Genomic DNA, 22,935 nt, shown 5'->3' on the forward strand with positions numbered 1-22,935 from the left:
TGCTTATAACAGAGCGACAGGTGATTATATAACAAGGCCCAGGTGGGCCGTCTACGCACCTGTCGCTGATTTCGAGGCCAATCCTGGCACACCCGCTTCGCTGCAGGCCACAGTTAGCTTCAGAATAACAATGTTATTACAAAGAATAAGAGACTTATTATACTCTAGAAATGTTAATCTTACTAAAAAATGCACGCGTTTAGTTGTGTTCAGTGTTAAAAAATATTACGGAAAATACATTTTAAAATATTTGGCTTCTTGGCTCTCTCGGCCAAAAAGGTTCCCGACCCCTGGTGTAGATGGTGATGCAGGAGAAGAAGCAGAAGCAGGAGGGGCGCTGGTCTCTCAACAAAAGCATGCAGTGAAGAAAACGATGACGCCTCACATGGAAACCCAAGGACGGGCACTTTGGCGCACTTTCCATCCACTCCTGACTGCAGAGGATCGTCGTTATTGGACTTTTTTTTTTTTTTTTTTTTTTGGTCAAGTTTATGCAGGCAGGAGGATCCGAGCTGGAGCTGAGATGCAATGTGAAGCACTGTTGAGTGATGGCAAGGCAAACAAGACGCACGCAAGGAGGACGGCGCTTCATTCCAATGCCTCGCTTTCCCGGGGACATGCGTGCGTAAAAGGACTTCTCTGCTTGCCGGGATTCCCCGATTGATTGCTTTTTTTTCCTTCTCTTTTTTTTTTTTAAACGAAGGTAAGTGCGCTGTTTATTTGCTCTGTTGTTTATGTTGTCGATTACGCACGACCCAAAGACATGTCATGTGCCATTATTGTTGTTACTAATAAGGCGCACACAAGTCCGGACACAACATTAGGAACCCCTGCACCATCAAATGAGGGCGCTGTTCCTAATATTCTGGCCACCCCTTTTGAGGGGGCAGAATGGAAAGGGCTCACAGCGCACTGCTACAAAAAAATAAAGAGCAGAAATTTTACAAAAACAAAATTGCACAGGTGTACCCGATGAAGTGTCCTGTATAACAGGGGTTTTTGTGGTGGGAAAAAAATATTGTTTTATTACAAATTTCTGCTCAACATCCCACATATGACTCTTTAATGACTTATGTCCTCAGTGTTATTTTTTTTAAATAATATGTATTTATTCATTTGATAGGGAAATCATAATACAGGTACTGGGAAAACAGACACTTTTTTGTCCCCCCCTCCCACAACAAAAAATTACAAAAATACAAAAAAAATTACAGAAAAATAATAAAAGTGGAAACCGGAGGGAACCCACACATTCACAGGGAGAACATGCAAACTCCACACAGAAAGATCCCGAGCCTGGGATTGAACCCAGGACCTTCGTATTGTGAGGCAGACACACTAACCCCTCTTCCACCGTGGAGCCCAAAACATGCACCTGGGGATAGGTTGATTGGCAACACTAAATTGGCCCTAGTGTGTGAATGTTGTCTGTCTATCTGTGTTGGCCCTGCGATGAGGTAGCAACTTGTCCAGTGTGTACCCACACATTCACGGGGAGAACATGCAAACTCCACACAGAAAGATCCCGAGCCTGGGATTGAACCTAGGACCTTCGTTTTGTGAGGCAGACACACTAACCCCTCTGCCACCGTGAAGCCCAAAACATGCACCTGGGGATAGGTTGATTGGCAACACTAAATTGGCCCTAGTGTGTGAATATGAGTGTGAATGTTGTCTATCTGTCTGTGTTGGCCCTGTGATGAGGTGGCGACTTGTCCAGGGTGTACCCACACATTCACGGGGAGAACATGCAAACTCCACACAGAAAGATCCCGAGCCTGGGATTGAACCTAGGACCTTCGTTTTGTGAGGCAGACATACTAACCCCTCTGCCACCGTGAAGCCCAAAACATGCACCTGGGGATAGGTTGATTGGCAACACTAAAACGGCCCTACTGTGTGAATGTTGTCTGTCTATCTGTGTTGGCCCTGCGATGAGGTGGCGACTTGTCCAGGGTGTGCACCGCCTTCCGCCCGATTGTAGCTAAGATAGGCGCCAGCGCGCCCCCCCCCCCCCCCCCCACCACCCCAAAAGGGAATAAGCGGTAGGAAATGGATGGACGGATGGATAATACAAGTGGAATAATAACACTCCCTCCCTCCCCCCGTCCTACCTTCCAGTCCCAGTGGGTAGCAATCTACTGCCTTCCTCTTCGCCACAAGCAGATAGAGAATCACAATAACTGACTAAAAGGAAGAAAAAAAGGTAACCATAGAGATAAGTGTCACTGAAAACAACAACATTAACAAAGATAATAAAAAGAGTTGAGGTAAGTGAAAAGGTTCATTGTCAACGGTGAGTGTCACTAGTGTCTCTATGGAACTGATTATGCAGCACCAGGTCAAGTCAAATTGTTTTGGTGTATACCCCTCAGATTATATTTAGTTGTCTCTAAATCCAAGAAAAAACATGAAGTTCTTAAGCCATCGGGAGGCCTTGGGGGCAAACTGTGCTTTCCATTCCCATAAACATCCTTCTACGAGCTAGTAATGATGCAAAGGCGATACTATCCCTAAAAGTCTGCTTAATGTTTGGATAGTTTGGTGGAATTCCAAAAAATAGCCAATTCTGCACAAGGCGTCAATTTAAAATGTAATGCATTTGCAAGATGTTTAAAAATATTAATCCAGTAGACTTTCATACAGGACCAGAACATGTGTGTCACGATTGACATCGATTACGTGTATCTGCAATATTGGCACACATTTTGGAAAGTTTAGCGTTGGTAAAATATATTCGAAGGACAACCTTAAACTGTATTAGAATACGTTTTGTGCTATCATTTTTTTGTATCAATGCAGATTCCAGTTCATTGTCATCCAGAACTTTGCCAAATCTGCTTCTCAGTCGTTTCTAAATTTGTCAAGAGATGTCTTCTTAACTCTTTAGGTCTAAGCTGTGTATTTAAATGCTTTTTTTTATTAATTTCTCTTTGCTATTTGGGCTTCACGGTGGCAGAGGGGTTAGTGCGTCTGCCTCACAATACGAAGCTCCTGCAGTCCTGGGTTCAAATCCAGGCTCGGGATCTGTGTGGAGTTTGCATGTTCTCCCCGTGAATGCGTGGGTCCCCTCCGGGTACTCCGGCTTCCTCCCACTTCCAAAGACATGCACCTGGGGATAGGTTGATTGGCAACACTAAATTGGCCCTAGTGTGTGAATGTGAGTGTGAATGTTGTCTGTCTATCTGTGTTGGCCCTGCGATGAGGTGGCGACTTGTCCAGGGTGTACCCTGCCTTCCGCCCGATTGTAGCTGAGATAGGCGCCAGCGCCCCCCGCGACCCCGAAAGGGAATACGCGGTAGAAAATGGATGGATGGATGGAGAACCTAATTAGATCAAAAACTAAAAATAATCTTTTGATGCTCTTTCTCAGGAATTGTGTGAATTTAAATTGTATCATTGTGATATAATTATGTATTGTTCTAAATGCATATCAATGAATGAGATAAATAAAAATGAAATGAAATGAAATATGATGTACTTAGTCCATAAGTACACAAACGTGTACTTCATGTGTTGTGACATGCAAATTTAAATGTTTACACTTTTTTTTTTCTCATTTCCATTGTATTCTTGTACTCTTCTGAGACCACCAGATAGGAGTATAAGTGTCCGTACGTCGGCATAAGACCCCAACTCAGTAGTGTACAGAATTTTGGAAATAAGAGCTAAAAGGTGCTGTCCACTGCTGCTGCTCACTGCTCCCCTCACCTCTTCCGGAGTAATCAAGGATAATGGGTCAAATGCAGAGAATAATTTTGCCACACTTAGTGTGTGTGTGACAATCATAGGTACTTTAACTTTAACTTTAATGTTGTCTGTCTCTCTGTGTTGGCCCTGTGACGAGGTGGCGACTTGTCCAGGGTGTACCCCGCCTTCTGCCCGATTGCAGCTGAATGCGACAAGCGGTAGAAAATGGATGGATGGATGGAATACATCTCATTTGCGACGGGCGCATGCGCACTTGAGAATCTGTGAGATTCCTTCTGCTTTTAGCTCAATAGTCAGCACTCTTGCCTCTAACACCGGCGACGTTGGTTTGTGCCCCCCCGGAGCAGTAGGTAAAAACAACCCAGCCGAAAAAGAGAGTACAAGGCCGCTACATGACGCAGAGTTGTATGTGACTGACAGCCATGAAAACCAAATATTGTTTTCCGGCATGGAACTCAGAGGGCCCCTTAATTGGGTTTGGGGGGACCCTAGGCTTTTAAGCCGGCCCTGGCCGTGATCACACAGCACTAACTAGCTTGTGCTTCTATATCGATGTATTCAGTCGGTGAGTTGCTGTATTGCCTCTGAGATGGTGAAAGTTAATTCAGGATTTGAAGTCATGCCTTTCACCTGGATAATAGAAGGTTCTGGTCATAAACCGAGAACTTACACCGAATAGACGCTTGTTTTCAGCACTTTTTTTTTTTGTTCAAACCTGCGTGAGGATCATGATCAATTCTTCATCTAAACGGGAAGTTATAAACGTCCCATCAGTTGGCATCTCAGTGAGAGCAGACATTGTACAGTGAGCGATTGATTTTATTATAGTTTGTAGAGCTTCTTCAGAAATTGCTGCATGATGCTTAGTGTTTCACTAAAACTGGGTCTGTTCAGCACAGCTTCTAAACCTTAAATCCTCAAAGTCATCATCAATCAAAGTTTATTTATTTAGCCCTTAATCACACGTATCTCAAAGGGCTGCACAAGCCACAATGACATCCTCAGCTCAGATCCCACATCAGGGCAAGGAAAAACTCAACCCATCGGGAAACAATGAGAAACCTTGGAGGGGACCGCAGATTTGGGGACCCCCGGGTGACCACAGCAATGGACATGGAGTAGATCTAGTTAATAGTGTGAGAGTCCAGTCCATAGTGGGGCCTGCAGGGGATCATCTTGAGAGGAGACAAGTCAGCAGCACAGAGACGTCCCCAACGGATGCACAGATGAGTGGTCCCGACTTTGAATAGCTCGCGCTTCATTTCCACGCAGGAGAGGGTGGCAGAGCAGAAAAGAAACGGCATATCAACTGGTCTAAAAGGGGGGTCTATTTAAAGGCTAGTGTATACAAATTAGTTTTAAGATGGAACTTAAATACTTCTACTGACTCCTCCTTATATTCAGGCTCAAAAATACAAGATTCTGGATCATCAATTGTCCCATAGTAGTCTTTTTTTGTCTCTCACGAAATCTGCACTGATTAGTAGTAATTGTTGTTGTTGTTGTTGATGGGAAAAGTGAACGCTGTGATGCGTCTGGAAATTATTTCTCCACAGTATGCTTTAAAATGAACAACATATGTAAATATTAAATGTTATTATTAATGTGTATGTTACGAAATGGGCTTCACGGTGGAAGAGGGGTTAGTGCGTCTGCCTCACAATACGAAGGTCCGGAGTAGTCCTGGGTTCAATCCCGGGCTTTCTGTGTGGAGTTTGCATGTTCTCCCTGTGACTGCGTGGGTTCCCTCCGGGTACTCCGGCTTCCTCCCACCTCCAAAGACATGCACCTGGGGATAGGTTGATTGGCAACACTAAATTGGCCCTAGTGTGTGAATGTGAGTGTGAATGTTGTCTGTCTATCTGTGTTGGCCCTGTGATGACGTGGCGACTTGTCCAGGGTGTACACCGCCTTCTGCCTGATTGTAGCTGAGATAGGCACCAGCGCGCCCCGCCACCCCAAAGGGAATAAGTGGTAAAAAATGGATGGATGTTACGACATTACATACAGAGGGGCAAAAAAGTATTTAGTCAGCCACCGATTGTGCAAGTTCTCCCACTTAAAATGGCGATAGAGGTATGTAATTTTCATCATAGGCACACTTCAACTGTGAGAGACAGAATGTGAAAAAAAAATCCAGGAAGTCACATTGTAAGAATTTTAAAGAATTTATTTGTAAATTATGGTGAAAAATAAGTATTTGGTCAACCAATTAAAGCTCTCACTGATGGAAGGAGGTTTTGGCCCAAAATCTCACGATACATGGCCCCATTCATTCTTTCCTTAACACGGATCAATCGTCCTGTCCCCTTAGCAGGAAAACAGCCCCAAAGCATGATGTTTCCACCCCCATGCTTCACAGTAGGTGTGGTGTTCTTGGGATGCAACTCAGTTTTCTTCTTCCTCCAAACACGGCGAGTTGAGTTTACACCAAAATGGATACATGGATGATACAGCAGAGGATTGGGAGAATGTCATGTGGTCAGAAGAAACCAAAATAAAACTTTTTAATATGTGAATTCCTGGATTTTTTTTCACATTCTGTCTCTCACAGTTGAAGTGTACCTATGATGAAAATTACAGTCCTCTGTCATCATTTTAAGTGGGAGAACTTGCAGAATCGGTGGCTGACTAAATACTTTTTTGCCCCACTGTATGCATACAGCGTGCATAAAAAAAACAACCTTGATGAAGGATGTTGGATGTCTTTGTAGATCGCTTATAGGCGGAAGAGAGCGACTCTCATAGACTCCATGATACCATGAATTAATTAACGTGGACCCCGACTTAAACAAGTTGAAAAACTTATTCGGGAGTTACCATTTAGTGGTCAATTGTTCGTAATATGTACTGTGCTGTACAATCTACTAAAAAAAGTTTAAATCAATCAATCAATCCACTGTTGGCTGACTTTTGCTAGCGTTTATACGAGTTAGAATGCATAAAAAAAAGAAAAACATACGTATACGTAAGGATTGTGAAGCAAATACACATTTCCCCCCCAAAAAACTAATTGTTTGTGGACTTTTTGGATCTGCGCTGCAACCACGTAATTTCCCCGTTTCGGGATGAATAAAGTCGATCCGATCCTATTCTGAAACGGAGAGAGACAGCGAGAGCAGCTTATAAGGAGGAGGAATGATGATCAAAGCCTACGTGGAGATTTATTGGGTTGGAGTGAAATTCAATATGGTTGCGTGAGGATTTATGCATATTGGTTTGTTTGGCATCTTATCATCCCCATCGGTCTTCATTGCTTCTAATTGGTACTCATGCGTTGGAAACGATGGCAACCGAAGAGTCATAAAACAAAAGTTTGGTCAGTATGCATGAGAGGTCTTGGTATTTCCCGTCAACACTAGTTGGCGCTGTGACTATTGTGGGAAAGGGGCACATTCATCTTCTTCACATGAAATATGTATGACCTCGTGGAGTTGACTTCTTAGACGTTATTTTTAGCACTTTATGGTAAGTCATTCAATTTCTCTACAATGCTCCGCCCATGTGCTACGTTAAAACCTCAAATGTTTCGTTATTTAGTTTGTCAGGAATATTTGTTTCAAATTCAATTGACATTGATTACCGTATTTTCCGGACTAAAGGGCGCACCGGAATATAAGGCGCACTGCCAATAAATGGTCTATTCTTTGAAGTTTTTTTCATGTATAAGGGTGCATTAAAGGCCTACTGAAATGAGATGTTGTTATTTAAACGGGGATAGCTGTCAGGCTTGTCCCTGACAGTTTTGTTTTTTGATTGATACTTTTATTAGTGGATTGCACGGTTCAGTACATATTCTGTACAATCGACCACTAAATGGTAACACCCGAATACGTTTTTCAACTTGTTTAAGTCAGGGTCCACGTTAATCAATTCATGGTCTATGTCTTAGTTTTTCCTCTGCGTTTGTCTTTAGTTCCTGTCAGCACTCTTATTTTGGTTCTGTTTCCTGTTTGTCTCCCTGAATACTGTGTAACCCTCAGCTGTGGCTGATTGGCACCTGGCCACACCTGGGATCAATCAGCCAGCCGCTATTTAAGACCTGTTTTCTCCTCTAGTCAGGGCCGGATTATTGTCGTGCCAATGTCATTTTCTACTTGTCATTCCTACTGGTCGTGTGATTGGTAGATGTTTGTAGCTTGCTGTTTTTTGTTCCCTGCTTCCGATTTGTTTGTTCATAGCTCTTAGTTTGTTATATCCGCCCACGTGCGTACTTTTTGTTTGTACCCTTTGATTGTTCTAGTTCTAGTATTTTAAATTAAACTATGTTTTCCTGCAAAATGCCTCAAATAACTCTGACAATAGCAGGTCTATTATATGTGTCATACTTGATCATTTCGGGATATTGCCATATTTTTGCTGAAAGGATTTAGTAGAGAACATTGACGATAAAGTTCACAACTTTTGGTCGCTAATAGAAAAGCCTTGCCTGTATCGGAAGTCGCAGACGAAGACGTCACCCGTGTGAGGGCTCCTCACATCCTCACATTGTTTTTAATGGGAGCCTCCAACAAAAAGACCTATTCGGACCGAGAAAACGACAACTTCCCCATTAATTTGAGCGAGGATGAAAGATTCGTGTTTGAGGATATTGATAGCAAAGGGCTAGAAAAAAAAAAAAATCAAGTTAAAAAAAAAGGCGATTGCATTGGGACGTATTCAGATGTTTTTAGACACATTTACCAGGATAATTCTGGGAAATCCCTTATCTTTTTATTGTGTTGCTAGTGTTTTAGTGAGTTTAATAGTACCTGATAGTCGGAGGGGTTTGTCCACAAGTGTCTTGATGCAAGTCTCTGAGGGAAGTTGACGGTAGCTGTATGGATGGCACAAGCTCAGTTGATCTCCTGTAAGAGGCGACTTTTGACCACAATTTTCTCACCCAAAACTGCTGGTTGACATTTGGTCGGGATCCATGTTCGCTTGACCGCTCTGATCCATAGGAAAGCTTCACCTCCGGGAATTTTAAACAAGGAATCACCGTGTGTTTGTTTGGCTAAAGGCTAAAGCTTCCCAACTCCATCTTTCTACTTTGACTTCTCCATTATTAATTGCACAAATTGTAAAATATTCAGCAACACAGATCTCCAAAATACTGTGTAATTATTCGGTTAAAGCAGGCGACTTTTAGCTGTGTGTGTGCGCAGCGCTAATATTTCCTTACAGTCCGTCACATCACGCATACATCTCATCATTCCGCGACGTTTTCAACAAGAAACTCCCGGGAAATTTAAAATTGCAATTAAGTAAACTAAACCGGCCGTATTGGCATGTGTTGCAATGTTAATATTTCATCATTGATATATAAACTATCAGACTGCGTGGTCGGTAGTAGTGGGTTTCAGTAGGCCTTTAAAGGAGTCATATTATTATATTATTTTCTAATGCAATTACCATTTGTCAACATGGTGATGTGAAAGTGGTTTACACACAGCACAACCAGGTGCACAGTATCTTGGATGCATCCCGTTCACCTGTAATACCGGATTTCCCGGACCATAGGCCGCACCGGATTATAAAGCGCACTGCCAATGAATGGTCTATCTTTTTAATCTTTTTTCATATATACGGATTATAGGGCGCATTAAATGAGTCATAGTATAATCATTTTTTTTAAATGGAAAACACTTCTTTGTGTTCTACATAACATGTATTGGTGGTTCTTTGGTCAAAATGTTGCATAGATTATGTTTTACAGACCATCTTCAAGCCGCTTTCTGACAGTCGCTTTTGGACCCGCCGTTTTGTGGGCGGTCTTATTTCAACGGCCATACTTGCCAACCCTGAGACCTCCGAATTCGGGAGATGGGGGGGTTGGTGGTAGCAGGGGGTGTATATTGTAGCGTCCCGGAAGAGTTAGTGCTGCAAGGGGTCCCGGGTATTTGTTCTGTTGTGTTTATGTTGTGTTACGGTGCAGATGTTCTCCGAAAATGTGTTTGTCATTTTGCTGAAAACAAAGTTTTGTTGTACTTGTGCAATGACAATAAAGACAGATCTATCTAACTATCTATCTATGACAGTTTTAGCAATCAAGACTATTTCAGTTGTGCGGGCTCTATCCTTCTTTGTGGGGACATTGTTCATTATCATGTCATGTACGGACGTACAGGACATGCTCTTCACGCTGTAAGTCTTTGATGTCATCCAGTATTCCATATTTGTTTACTTTGTAGCCAGTTCAGTTTTACTTTTATTTTCCATATCCATGTCTAAACTTCAATGCCTTTTGTAGAGCACTTACCTTTTGTTTATTTTTGATTCAAGCGTTAGATACAACGTTTACAAAGCAACTAGCTACCTGCTGCCACCATCATAGACAATTTAGAGTGAAAAGCTAATTTTATTTTCACCCGCATTGAAAACATTCTAACTTGGATTGTTTCCCTGGCTTCGAGACTCTCCCGAAGGACAGCGCAGTGAAGACACAACAAACTCCCTTTTTGTCTTTCATGGACACACACCTGTTGTTGTTGACTTTGGACGCCGTCAGTGTGTGAATGTGTGTGTGAATGGGCGAATGTGGAAATACTGTCAAAGCGCTTTGGGCTCCTTAAAAATGGGTAGAAAAGCGCTATGCAAGTACAACCCATTTACCATTTACCATTTGGACTAGCAACTGCACACCCCATCCACAAAAATATACGCCACACATACACACCCCATCCCCCCCAACCCAACGCCCTCGAGACAAATCCCATAGGGGTGATGAATGGATGGTCAGGGCCTGAGAGCTGCGGCTTACTACCATCAACTTGAACTACCTAGCCTGTTGCTAGATATCTCGAGATGTACGTTGTAATATGTATATGTGCTTTGCTATGGAGGTTTTTTCCCACTCCAGACTAGTGATGGGATCGGCAGTTCTTTTGACTGTACTGAATCACTAGAATCAGTTCCTTAAATTGATTCGTTCAAAAGATTCGTTCACCGAATCACTTCTGCAGCAGCAGTTCTGTGTGCAGGTGGGAAAATCGTGAGTCAGTCAGTAACAGCTTCCCCAGCGGCAGATCTAGGTGTGTGTGAATCTGACAAGATAATAACAATTTATTTAAAAATTTGCTACAAATATTATTTTCTTTTTTTTCCTTCTTCTTTTTTTTGTGTCCTCTCCATGAGGTGTCCATGACATTTTGAAATGGATCAGAAAACAAAATAAATAAATAAAAAGTTTTTTTAAGTGTTAAAAATGACATACAAATTTAAAAATGGTATTATTATTTTTACATTTTAACATTTGACTCGACGACAAAATTGAAATATGTTCTTAAATGTGTTTGAAATGCAATTATTTTCTACATTATTACATTATATTTATTTTAACAATTCATAGTGGATTTGACAAGATAGAAAAAACGATTCTAAAATGTGATAAAAGTTTTCTTTTTTCACATTACATTTTATTATTTTAACATGTAATGTTTCTAACAAAACATACATGTATTAAAAATGTAATAAAAATCACTCTTCCTTTTATATCACATCCAATGTGGTTTTTTTTTTTCAAACAATTATGATCACTCTAAAAGCGGTATATAATAAACACGATATGAAAAATAGAATAAAAAAATGTGTGCAGGTCGGCGAATCACGAGTCAGTCAGCGGCAGATCTCGCTCTGTGTCAGTTCGAGAAAGACACAAGCCCTCAGCACCCAATGAACGACGCGCAAAGTGACTGAACGAGATCCTCAATGTGACGTCATGCTTCGCGACACAGTCAGTTCCCTGTGTCAGTACGTTCGCGAACGTGATTCACGTGATTCACGTGATTCATGTCGTGACACAGTCAGTTCTCTGCGTCAGTACGTTCGCGAACGTGATTCACGTCGCGACACAGTCGGATCCCTGCGTCACTACGTTCGCGAACGTGATTCACGTCGCGACACAGTCAGTTCTCTGCGTCAGTACGTTCGCGAACTTGATTCACGTCGCGACAGTCAGATCCCTGCGTCACTACGTTCGCGAACGTGATTCACGTCGCGACACAGTCAGTTCTCTGCGTCACTACGTTCGCGAACTTGATTCACGTCGCGACAGTCAGATCCCTGCGTCACTACGTTCGCGAACGTGATTCACGTCGCGACACAGTCAGATCCCTGCGTCGCTACGTTCGCGAACGTGATTCACGTCGCGACACAGTCAGATCCCTGCGTCACTACGTTCGCGAACGTGATTCACGTCGCGACACAGTAAGTTCCCTGCGTCACTACGTTTGTGAACGTGATTCACGTGACTCACCTGATTCACGTCGCGACACAGTCACTTCTCTGTGTCAGTACGTTCCCGAACGTGATTCACATGATTCGCGCCAGTTCCACTCATACCGGCATGGTCGCGGCGGAGCTCAACTGAACTGAGAAAGGAACAAATCAGTTCATGAAGTGATTTGGTTCAGTACATTCACTCAAAAGATTTGTTCGTTCAAACTAATCGTTCGCGAACGACACAACACTACTCCAGACTGGGCCCCCTTGGGAGCCCAATCTGGATTGTATTTTTTTACTCATCCTTCCCCAGCGTTTACCTTTTTCCCATCTTTTACGGGGCGCCTTATGGCGACCCATCAGCGTTCTTGTTCTGTAACACTGTACACTGTTTTTTTGTCTAATCTTGAACAGGTTTGTGCTGAAAACCAAGTTTCGTTGTACTTGTGCAATGACAATAAAGACCTATCCTATCCTATCCTATCCTACTGATATGGAAGAGTAGTATCTCACGGCACACTAGTGGTTGAAAAACACTGATTTATTCTGCTATCCAAGCTGGACAGTCCTTATTTCCACCCGGCTGAGTGATGTGAGCGCTGCTTGTGGCCAGAATTAAAAAATCGACACCATGAAGAAAAGTGTGTTCAAGCACTCGATGACTCGTACCTCCATTTTTCTTCTCGGGCACTCTCTTTCCCGCTCGGAGGAGATCACAACACCACGGCAGCTACATCAGAGCAAATTAGCACTGAGAGGAATCCTTGCCGCTGATAAATAGTTAAAAGCACAGAGTCGTGAAAATCAAATGGATTGGGAGATTTGTGAATAATGAAGGCACCTTTTTTTTTTCCCACGACTCATTTGTAGCTCATTTGGATAATTACACACATGCGGGTTAATAATGAATATTGAAGCTGGTAGTTAATGTAGTTGTGATGTGGAAGTGCTCTACATGTGCATCATGTCTTCTCATCTTTGAGAAACAATTAAATACCCCCCTCGCCCCCCTCCCTCAAAGGCTCTGTAAGTCTATGGAACTAATCTCATGATCTCCATCCACAGCTCGTCCTTGCAAGGACATGTTTGGTCTCACAAATCACTGTGATCACTCAAGGCCAAGTAAAGACTAGATCAAGGGTGTGAAGGCACACCATAAAAACACTGCTCTAAATCACATGTGTGAAAACAGTGATATCATAGTTAAAACACAGACCTTTTTTTTTTTTTTTTTTTTTTTTTTTTTTAAACATCTATCAAGACGCTCAAAAAAGTGAAAATTACAAAAAAAAAATCTTGCAAGTTCTGTGACTTCTCTGAGCCTGGATATGTACCTCTTGAAATATTTCACATTCAACATTTACAGTTGGGATCTTATGGCTGGGATTGATGAAATGAAGCGATTTAATCGATAAATTATTTTTTTTCTGTAGCAGGCTATTTTAAAAAATTTAAAAAGTCAGGAGCTTCCATAGCTTCCGCCCTCCCCGTCATTTCCTTTGGGGGAATTCACACACTTAGCACAACATGGCTAATGCTAACGCAATTGAGAGAGAAGACATTTGTTCCAAAGAAAAGAAAAGTTTAGTCAGTGGTTTGGTTTTGCGGAAACAAGAGTGGAACAAGACAGCGGCGATACAAAAATGCATTTTGATTGGAATGAAACTGAATTCAATCAATCAATCAATCAATCAATGTTTATTTATATAACCCTAAATCACAAATGTCTCAAAGGACTGTACAAACCACTACAATTACGACATCCTTGGAAGAACCCACATAAAGGCAAGGAAAACTCACACCCAGTGGGCAAGGAGAATTCACACCCAGTGAATTCACACGCCAGTGACAATGATGACTATGAGAAACCTTGGAGAGGACCTCAAATGTGGGCAACCACCCCCGCCCCCCTCTAGGGGACCGAAAGCAATGGATGTCGAGCGGGTCTAACATGATACTGTGAAAGTTCAATCCATAGCGGCTCCAACACAACCGCGAGAGTCCAGTCTAAAGCGGATCCAAGACAGCAGCGAGGGTCCCGTCCACAGGAAACCATCCCAAGCGGAGTCGGATCAGCATCGTAGAGATGTCCCCAACCGATACACAGGCGAGCGGTCCATCCTTTGTCCCGACGAGCGGTCCATCCTGGGTCTCGACTCTGGACAGCCAGTACTTCAACCATGGTCATCGGACCGGACCCCCTCCACAAGGGAGGGGAGGGACAGAGGAGAAAAAGAAAAGAAGCGGGAGATCAACTCGTCTAAAAAGGAGGTCTATTTAAAGGCTAGAGTATACAAATTAGTTTTAAGGTGAGACTTAAATGCTTCTACTGAGGTAGCATCTCGAACTGTTACCGGGAGGGCATTCCAGAGTACTGGAGCCCGAACGGAAAATGCCCTATAGCCCGCAGACTTTATTTTTAAATTAAAACAAAGACACATCATAAAATATTCTAAATGTTTTATTTCATTACCATCCTTGGTCTGTTCTGGAGAAATGGTTTGGTTCACACGAGTATTGTCCCGATACTGGAAGTTAAATTATTTTGGTACTTTTCTAAATATAGGGGACCACGATAAATGGCACTTTTGGCTTTATTTTAACAAAAAAATCCTACGGTACATTAAATATATATTTGTTATTACAAGTTTGTCCATCCATTTTCTACCGCTTATTCCCTTTCGGGGTCGCGGGGGGCGCTGGCGCCTATCTCAGCTACAATCGGGCGGAAGGCAGGGTACACCCTGGACAAGTCGCCACCTCATCGCAGGGCCAACACAGATAGACAGACAACATTCACACTCACATTCACACACTAGGGCCAATTTAGTGTTGCCAATCAACCTATCCCCAGGTGCATGTCTTTGGAAGTGGGAGGAAGCCGGAGTACCCGGAGGGAACCCACGCATTCACGGGGAGAACATGCAAACTCCACACAGAAAGATCCCGAGCCTGGATTTGAACCCAGGACTGCAGGACCTTCGTATTGTGAGGCAGACGCACTAACCCCTCTTCCACCGTGAAGCCCATTACAAGTTTGTACTTAAATAAAATAGTGAACATACAAGACAATTTGTCTTTTTGTAGTAAGTAAACAAAGACTCCTAATTTAGTCTGCTGACGTATGCAGTAACATATTGTGTCATTTCTCATTCTATTATTTTGTCAAAATGATTAAGGACTTTTTATTGTTGTGTTCACAATTCGAAGTACTTGAAAATTGATACCGGTACTCGACGGTATCAATTTTTGGTACTTTTGTGTGAGTTAATAAATATTAAAAAAAAATAATAATAAAAAAACATTTTACTGTAACATTTGAAAATGAGCTCATTAGGATAACTGCTGTCCAGATGTTATGTTTCTCATTTAAAAGTATGACTAAATCGCAATTACAGTTGTAAATAGCAGTAGTTCATCGTTAATGGCAGGGGTTCTCAAACTATGGCCAGATCTGGCCCGCCAGGGTTGGGAAGTTCCAAATTAAATAAAAATGCAAAAAAAAAAAATAATAAAATATATATATATATATATATATATATATATATATATATATATATATATATATATTTGGGCTGTGGATCTTTGGGTGTCCCACGATTCGATTCAATATCGATTCTTTGGGTCACCATTCAATAATATATCGATTTTTTCGATTCGATTCGATTCTCGATTCAAAAACGATATTTTTCCGATTCAAATACATAGGATTTCAGCAGGATCTACCCGTCTGCTGACATGCTAGCAGAGTAATACATTTTCTTTTTTTAAAATCTTTTATAATTGTAAAGAACAATGTTTTATCAACTGATAGCAATAATGTGAATTTAACTATTAAACGAACCAAAAATATGACTTATTTTATCTTTGTGAAAACATTGGACACAGTGTGTTGTCAAGCTTATGAGATGCGATGCAAGTGTAAGCCACTGTGACACTATTGTTCTTTTTTTTACTATCATAAATGTCTTATGATAATGTCAATGAGGGATTTTTAATCACTGCTATGCTGAAATTATAACTAATATTGACACTGTTGTTGATAATATTCATTTTTGTTTCACTACTTTTGGTTTGTTTTGTGTTGTGTTTGTGTCTACTCAATTGCTCTGTTTATTGCAGTTCTGAGTGTTGCTGGGTCAGGTTTGGTTTTGGAATTGGATTGCAGTGTTATGATATTGCTGTGTAGTGGTTTGTTGGATTGATAAAAAAAATATATATATATTTTTTAGAAAAAAAAATAAAAAATAAAATTTTTAGAAATGAGAATCGATTCTGAATCGCACAACGTAAACGATTCGATTCGTATTCGAATCGATTTTTTCCCACACCCCTAATATATATACATATGTTTTCTGTATTTTTTAAATCTGTCCTTTCTAATCCATTTGCTACCTACCGCTTGTTACTCTCGATGTCTCCTAGCCGCTTAGGCAAATCATATTGTCTAAAAAATAATTTTCAAATTTTTTTTAACTCAATGCAGCTCCAGAGTCAAAACGTTTGGGAGCCCTTGATTTATGGTGCGTTTTTGTGCTGTTGTTTCTGTTGTTGCACCCTATAAAGTGTTAATACTTTAAGTATTAATGGGGACGGCGTGGCGCAGTGGGAGAATGGCCGTGCGCAACCCGAGGGTCCCTGGTTCAAATCCCACCCAGTACCAACCTCGTCACGTCCGTTGTGTCCTGAGCAAGACACTTCACCCTTGCTCCTGATGGGTGCTAGTTGGCGCCTTGCATGGCAGCTCCCTCCATCAGTGTGTGAATGTGTGTGTGAATGGGTAAATGTCGAAGTAGTGTCAAAGCGCTTTGAGTACTTTGAATGTAGAAAAGCGCTATACAAGTACAACCCATTTATCATTTATTTTATTTATTACACAACCAGTGGTTTGACTTTAATGTAAATCTTAGTTGTAGTTTTCATTACCAAATTTGGAGGTGTTGAATTCACCATGTAGACTCGCTAATGCTATCGGTAGCACGTCAATAGCAAGCTAACGCTTTTTTGTAAAAATAGAGCCTTGCCTCACTCACGTTTACTCAACATCTTTGTTTGAATTGAAAATTGCAACACTAACTAGAGGTAGTTTGGCTGACTGGAGTCATCGCCAAGTGCTGAAGTGCAAAGTCGGGAAGCGTGTTTCTTTTTTTTTTTTTTGCACTAGTCCTTAATAGGAGAAAAGCACAGTCTGAGTCACTAATGTGTGGGAATTTTTTTTTTTTGTATGATCGCTCATCCATGCTGAATGATACACAGATGCATTGACTTGCTTGTTTACATTTTGTTAGTCTGGTGGACGAAAACCGAGGTAACTGAGTGATTCAGGCTTAGGCTGGCTGTCAAAGGATCATTCTTAATTTGTTGAAGCTGAACAGATATGTGACACATGGAGTGTATGGTTTTATGGTATCAGATGATATGCTACACTGTCACGGCTTCTTGGAAGAGAGTCCAATGGTCACATTAATGACCACTGTTTACAAACCCTGTTTCCATATGAGTTGGGAAATTGTGTTAGATGTAAATATAAACGGAACACAATGATTTGCAAATCCCTTTCAGCCCATATTCAATTAAATGCAATACAAAGACAAGATATTTGATGTTCAAACTCATAAACTTTTTTTTTTTTGCAAATAATAATTAACTTAGAATTTCATGGCTGCAACACATGCCAAAGTAGTTGGGAAAGGACATGTTCACCACTGTGTTATATCACAGTTTCTTTTAACAACACTCAATAAACGTTTGGGAACTGAGGAAACTAATTGTTGAAGCTTTGAAAATGGATATACTTGATGTACAGTTTAAGTTGTTCAACAGTCCGGGGTCTTGTTGTCGTATTTTACGCTTCATAATTCGCCCCACATTTTTGATGGGAGACATGTCTGGACTGCAGGCGGGCCAGGAATGTACCCGCACTCTTTTACTACGAAGCCACGCTGTTGTAACACGGGGCTTGGCATTGTTTTGCTGAAATAAGCAGGGGCATCCATGATAACGTTGCTTGGATGACAACATATGTTGCTCCAAAACCTGTATGGACCTTTCAGCATTAATGGTGCCTTCACAGATGTGTAAGTTACCCATGCCTTGGGCACTAATGCCCCCCCATAACATCACAAATGCTGGCTTTTGAACTTTGCGCCTATAACAATCTAGATAGTTATTTTCCTCTTTGTTCTGGAGGACACCACGTCCACAGTTTCCAAATATAATTGGAAATGTGGACTCGTCAGACCACAGAACACATTTCCACTTTGCATCAGTCCATCTTAGATGAGCTCGGGCCCAGCCTAGCCGGCGGCCTTCCTTGGTGTTGTTGATGAATGGCTTTCGCTTTGTATAGTAGAGTTTTAACTTGCACTTACAGATGTAGCGACCAACTGTAGTTACTGACAGTGGTTTTACAAGGTGTGTTCCTGAGCCCATGTGGTGATATCCTTTACACACTGATGTCGGTTTTTGATGCAGTCCCGCCTGAGGGATCAAAGGTCCGTAATATCATACGTGCAGTGATTTCTCCAGATTCTCTAAACCTTTTGATGTTTTTACGGACTGTAGATGGTAAAATCCCTAAATTCCTTGCAATAGCTCGTTGAAAAATGTTGTTCTAAAACTGTTCGACAATTTGCTTACAAAGTGGTGACCCTCGCCCTATCCTTGTTTGTGAATTACATAGCATTTCATGGAAGCTGCTTTCAAACCCAATCATGGCACCCACCTGTTCCCAATTAGCCTGCACACCTGTGGGATGTTACAAATAAGTGTTTGATGAGCATTCCTCAACTTTATCAGTATTTATTGCCACCTTTCCCAACTTCATTGTTGGGAAATTCTAAAGTTAATGATTATTTGCAAACAAAAAATGTCTATCAGTTTGAACATCAAATATGTTGTCTTTGTAGCACATTCAACTGAATATGGGTTGAAATCGATTTGCAAATCATTGTATTCCGTTTATATTTACATCTAACACAATTTCCCAACTCATATGGAAACGGGGTTTGTAGTATAAACCCACATTTTTTTTAATTTGAGCATTTCCCTGTGTAACAATGTCAGGTTCAAACACTGATGACTTCTATTAAACAGACGAGAAGCAAGGAATCATGCAGAGACAAAGTTCAATTTGGCTCGATGAGTAGACACGTGTTTTGGGCTGTATTGTAGTCACAGATCAAAACTACGTTCTAAAAGTCCAGCCCATGTGCTTCCTCTATTTATTTGGGAGGTCCCTGTTTACATCACTGAAGTTGTCCCTGGGAGAGGGAGGTAATCTCGACAACTCCAGTTAGACACAATATATGATTTTACAAAAATGCAAATGTTTTGACGCTGGTGATATCGCCTTGTCTCTGCTCTGTCTGCGTCACGGCAGTCAGAAGGCTGTTCCTGGACACAGACACTGATAACAGACTGGCTTGAAATATTTTGGATTGCCAGCTTTGCACTGACAAAGAAAAATACCACTTCAGCACAATTGCCAATAAATATAGCAACGGCCCTTGAGCATAAACGTTGTGTGATAATACAGTGGGGCTAAAAAGTATTTAGTCAGCCACGGTTTGTGCAAGTTCTCCCACTTAAAATGATGACAGAGTTCTGTAATTTTCATCATGGGTACACTTCAACTGTGAGGGACGGAATGTGAAAAAAAAATCCAGGAATTCACATTGTAGGACTTTTAAATATTTTTTTTGTAAATAATGGTGGAAAATGAGTATTTGGTCAACCATTCAAAGCTCTCACTGATGGAAGGAGGTTTTGGCTCAAAATCTCACGATACATGGCCCCATTCATCCTTTCCTTAACACGGATCAATCGTCCTGTCCCCTTAGCAGAAAAACAGCCCCAAAGCATGATGTTTCCACCCCCATGCTTCACAGTAGGTTTGGTGTTCTTGGGATGCAACTCAGTATTCTTCTTCCTCCAAACACGACGAGTTGAGTTTATACCAAAATGGATACATGGATGATACAGCAGAGGATTGGGAGAATGTCATGTGGTCAGATGAAACCAAAAGAGAACTTTTTGGTGTAAACTCAACTCGTCGTGTTTGGAGGAAGAAGAATACTGAGTTGCATCCCAAGAACACCACACCTACTGTAAAGCATGGGGGTGGAAACATCATGTGTTGGGGCTGTTTTTCTGCTAAGGGGACAGGACGATTGATCCGTGTTAAGGAAAGAATGAATGGGGCCATGTATCGTGAGATTTTGAGCTAAAACCTCCTTCCATCAGTGAGAGCTTTGAATGGTTGACCAAATACTTATTTTCCACCATAATTTACAAATAAATGCTTTAAAATTCCTACAATGTGAATTCCTGGATTTTTGTTTTACATTCTGTCTCTCACAGTTGAAGTGTACCTATGATGAAAATTACAAATTTTTGTCATCATTTTAAGTGGGAGAACTCGCACAATCGGTGGCTGACTAAATACTTTTTTGCCCCACTGTATATCCATACTTATTCTAACAAACAGTACAAAGGGCCACCGTCCCATAACGATGTCTCTGGACACACGTTTCTTTGCCGTATAAAACCTCAGCTGGAGATACTAAAAGCGCGAGGGTGTGTTTGCACTCAGCTGTGACCTTCGTCATTTCTAAAATACGAATTGCACAACAAAAGATGTCTGCACTTGACATTTACAGCAACGGTAACTAAGGCATAATCTAATATTTCATGCACATCAGGGAATGCACGCTGGTTTTATTGTGTGTTTTACTTTAAAGGTCTGGCAGCGCAGGAAAGCATCACGTTGAGTCCCAAACGTCAGTTTGGAATGCGACAACAAACACGTTGCAGCCCTTTGAGGTGCCTTCAAAAAGTGTCCCGGTTACATTTTTGTGGCCCCCTTAAGCGCTCCTCTTTGTTTACAGTAGCCCGCACATGAGCTGGCTCGGCGGCAGGCGAGCAGATGGCGCAGCAAAAAGTCGACCCTCCGGCAATTGAAACCGTCAACCAGAGGATAGACGTTGCCGTAAGGTGTGACAGCGTCCTTCTGGAAATGGGCCGCAGTTCAAACGTCAGCAGATCTGAGAGGACTTACGGTATATATAGTATGGAAGTGCTTGTAATGGAGAAGCATGACAACACTTTTTTTTTATGCTGCGGGGTGTTGTCATCCGTCACAGCAGTAATCATAACAACACCCGTGGCGAATAGGTGAAACAATGCAGACTCAAAGTACGAATAAAACGACATAAGTGAGACACATTACCCCTTGACGGCTGCCAGGAATGATACAACAGAATACTCCTTTTTGTTGTTGTTGTTTTTTTAAAAAGATGCTATAAATACAGTACTTACCTTTTTACCTCCGCCAGAATATTATGTAATCATTGCTGTCGGTTAGTTAGCTGTGTAGGCATCATTGTAGCAAAATTGCGTGTGTAATCTAATTTGTGTGCGTGCGTACTAATGTGTGTGTCTGTGCATCAATCCGCGTGTTGTCACGCCTATGGTTCATGTTTTGTTTTGGTCATGCTATGTTTGGTTTTTTGGACATTTAGTTCTGTTTTTCATTTCCTTGTTTGTCTTACCAAGCCAACTGATTTAGTTTTCTGTCATGTCTGATCATGAGTTTTGTATGGCCATGCTACCCTGAGAATCCCCAATCTCATCTGTTCTCAAAGTTAAGCAGTGTCTGGCCTGGTTAATACTTGGATGGGAGACTGCCTAGGAATACCAGGTGCTTTGGACTCTAAGTTCCTTTTTTTTTTCACTCCCTGTTTTGTTACCATGACAACCAATCAGTTCACCTGTCTTGTCTCACACCTGTTTTCACTTATCATGTTCATTATTTAAGCCACAGTTACCAGTTAGTCAGTCTGGCAACATCACCTCATTCACGCCCTCGATTATCTGCTTCATGCCTTGCAATGCTGTCCATTTTGTCCACGTAAGTTTTTGTTATTCATGCCACTGCGCAAGTGTTTTTGTTTCATGTTTGTAGTTTATAGCCTTTGTGCCAGTCTTTTGTTTCATAGCCCAGTTTTTTGTACCGCCATTGATCGCGCTTTTTGTTGGTTCCTGTTTTTAGTTTTAGTGTTAAAATAAAGATGTCTTTACCTTCACGCCGTTTCCACTCCATTCGCTTTGCACCTCGGGAAAACAAAACAAAACCAAGTCCAAGCCCGACACGTGTGTGTTAATAATACTAACACCGACCTTTATGAACGGGTTAGCATGTTAGCTAGTGCACACGACGCTAACTTGATTACATTACGACGACAAGTACAAATATGCATGAAAGCACTACTATCAAACGTGACGGTTTAGTAAGCATGAAATGTTTTAGTTGTATTGTAAAACTTGCAAATGTCGCTTGTGTGGAGCAGTGGTTCTCAAATGGGGGTACGCGTACCCCTGGGGGTACTTGAAGGTATGCTAAGATTTTTTTTAAATATTCTAAAAATAGCAACAATTCAAAAATCTTTTATAAATATATTTATTGAATAATACTTCAACAAAATATGAATGCAAGTTCAAAAACTGCGTAAAGAAATGCAACAATGCAATATTCAGTGTTGACAGCTATATATTTTTTTGTGGACATGTTCCATAAATAATGATATTGAAGATTTATTTTTTTGTGAAGAAATGTTTAGACTTAAGTTCATGAATCTAGATGGATCTCTATTACAATCCCCAAAGAGGGCACTTTAAGTTGATGATTACTTCTAGGTGTAGAAATCTTTATTTATATATGAATGACTTTTTTATTTTTCAACAAGTTTTTAGTTATTTTTATTATCTTTCTTTCCAAATAGTTCAAGAAAGACCACTACAAATGAGCAATATTTTGCACTGTTATACAATTTAACAAAATCAGAAACTGATGACATAGTGCTGTATTTTACTTCTTTATCTCTTTTTTTCAACCAAAAAGGCTTTGCTCTGGTTAGGGGGTACTTGAATTAAAAGAATGTTCAGAGAGGGTACATCACTGAAAAAAGTTTGAGAACCACTGGTATGGAGAAAACATACATTTTCAAGAGTTCTTCATCCACA

The 22,935-nt window shown here is 41.2% G+C and overlaps 1 long non-coding RNA gene across 1 annotated transcript; it reads left to right on the forward strand.

The window, feature by feature from the left end:
- Positions 1–364: 364 nt before the first annotated feature.
- Positions 365–21,505, forward strand: LOC133548810 (uncharacterized). Its single transcript, XR_009805980.1, has 3 exons — positions 365–703; positions 20,655–20,736; positions 20,802–21,505. It is a non-coding gene; the product is annotated as an uncharacterized LOC133548810 (long non-coding RNA).
- Positions 21,506–22,935: the final 1,430 nt, after the last annotated feature.

The sequence above is a fragment of the Nerophis ophidion genome, linkage group LG03, assembly GCF_033978795.1.
Source record: "Nerophis ophidion isolate RoL-2023_Sa linkage group LG03, RoL_Noph_v1.0, whole genome shotgun sequence".
NCBI classification, from domain to species: Eukaryota; Metazoa; Chordata; class Actinopteri; order Syngnathiformes; family Syngnathidae; genus Nerophis; species Nerophis ophidion.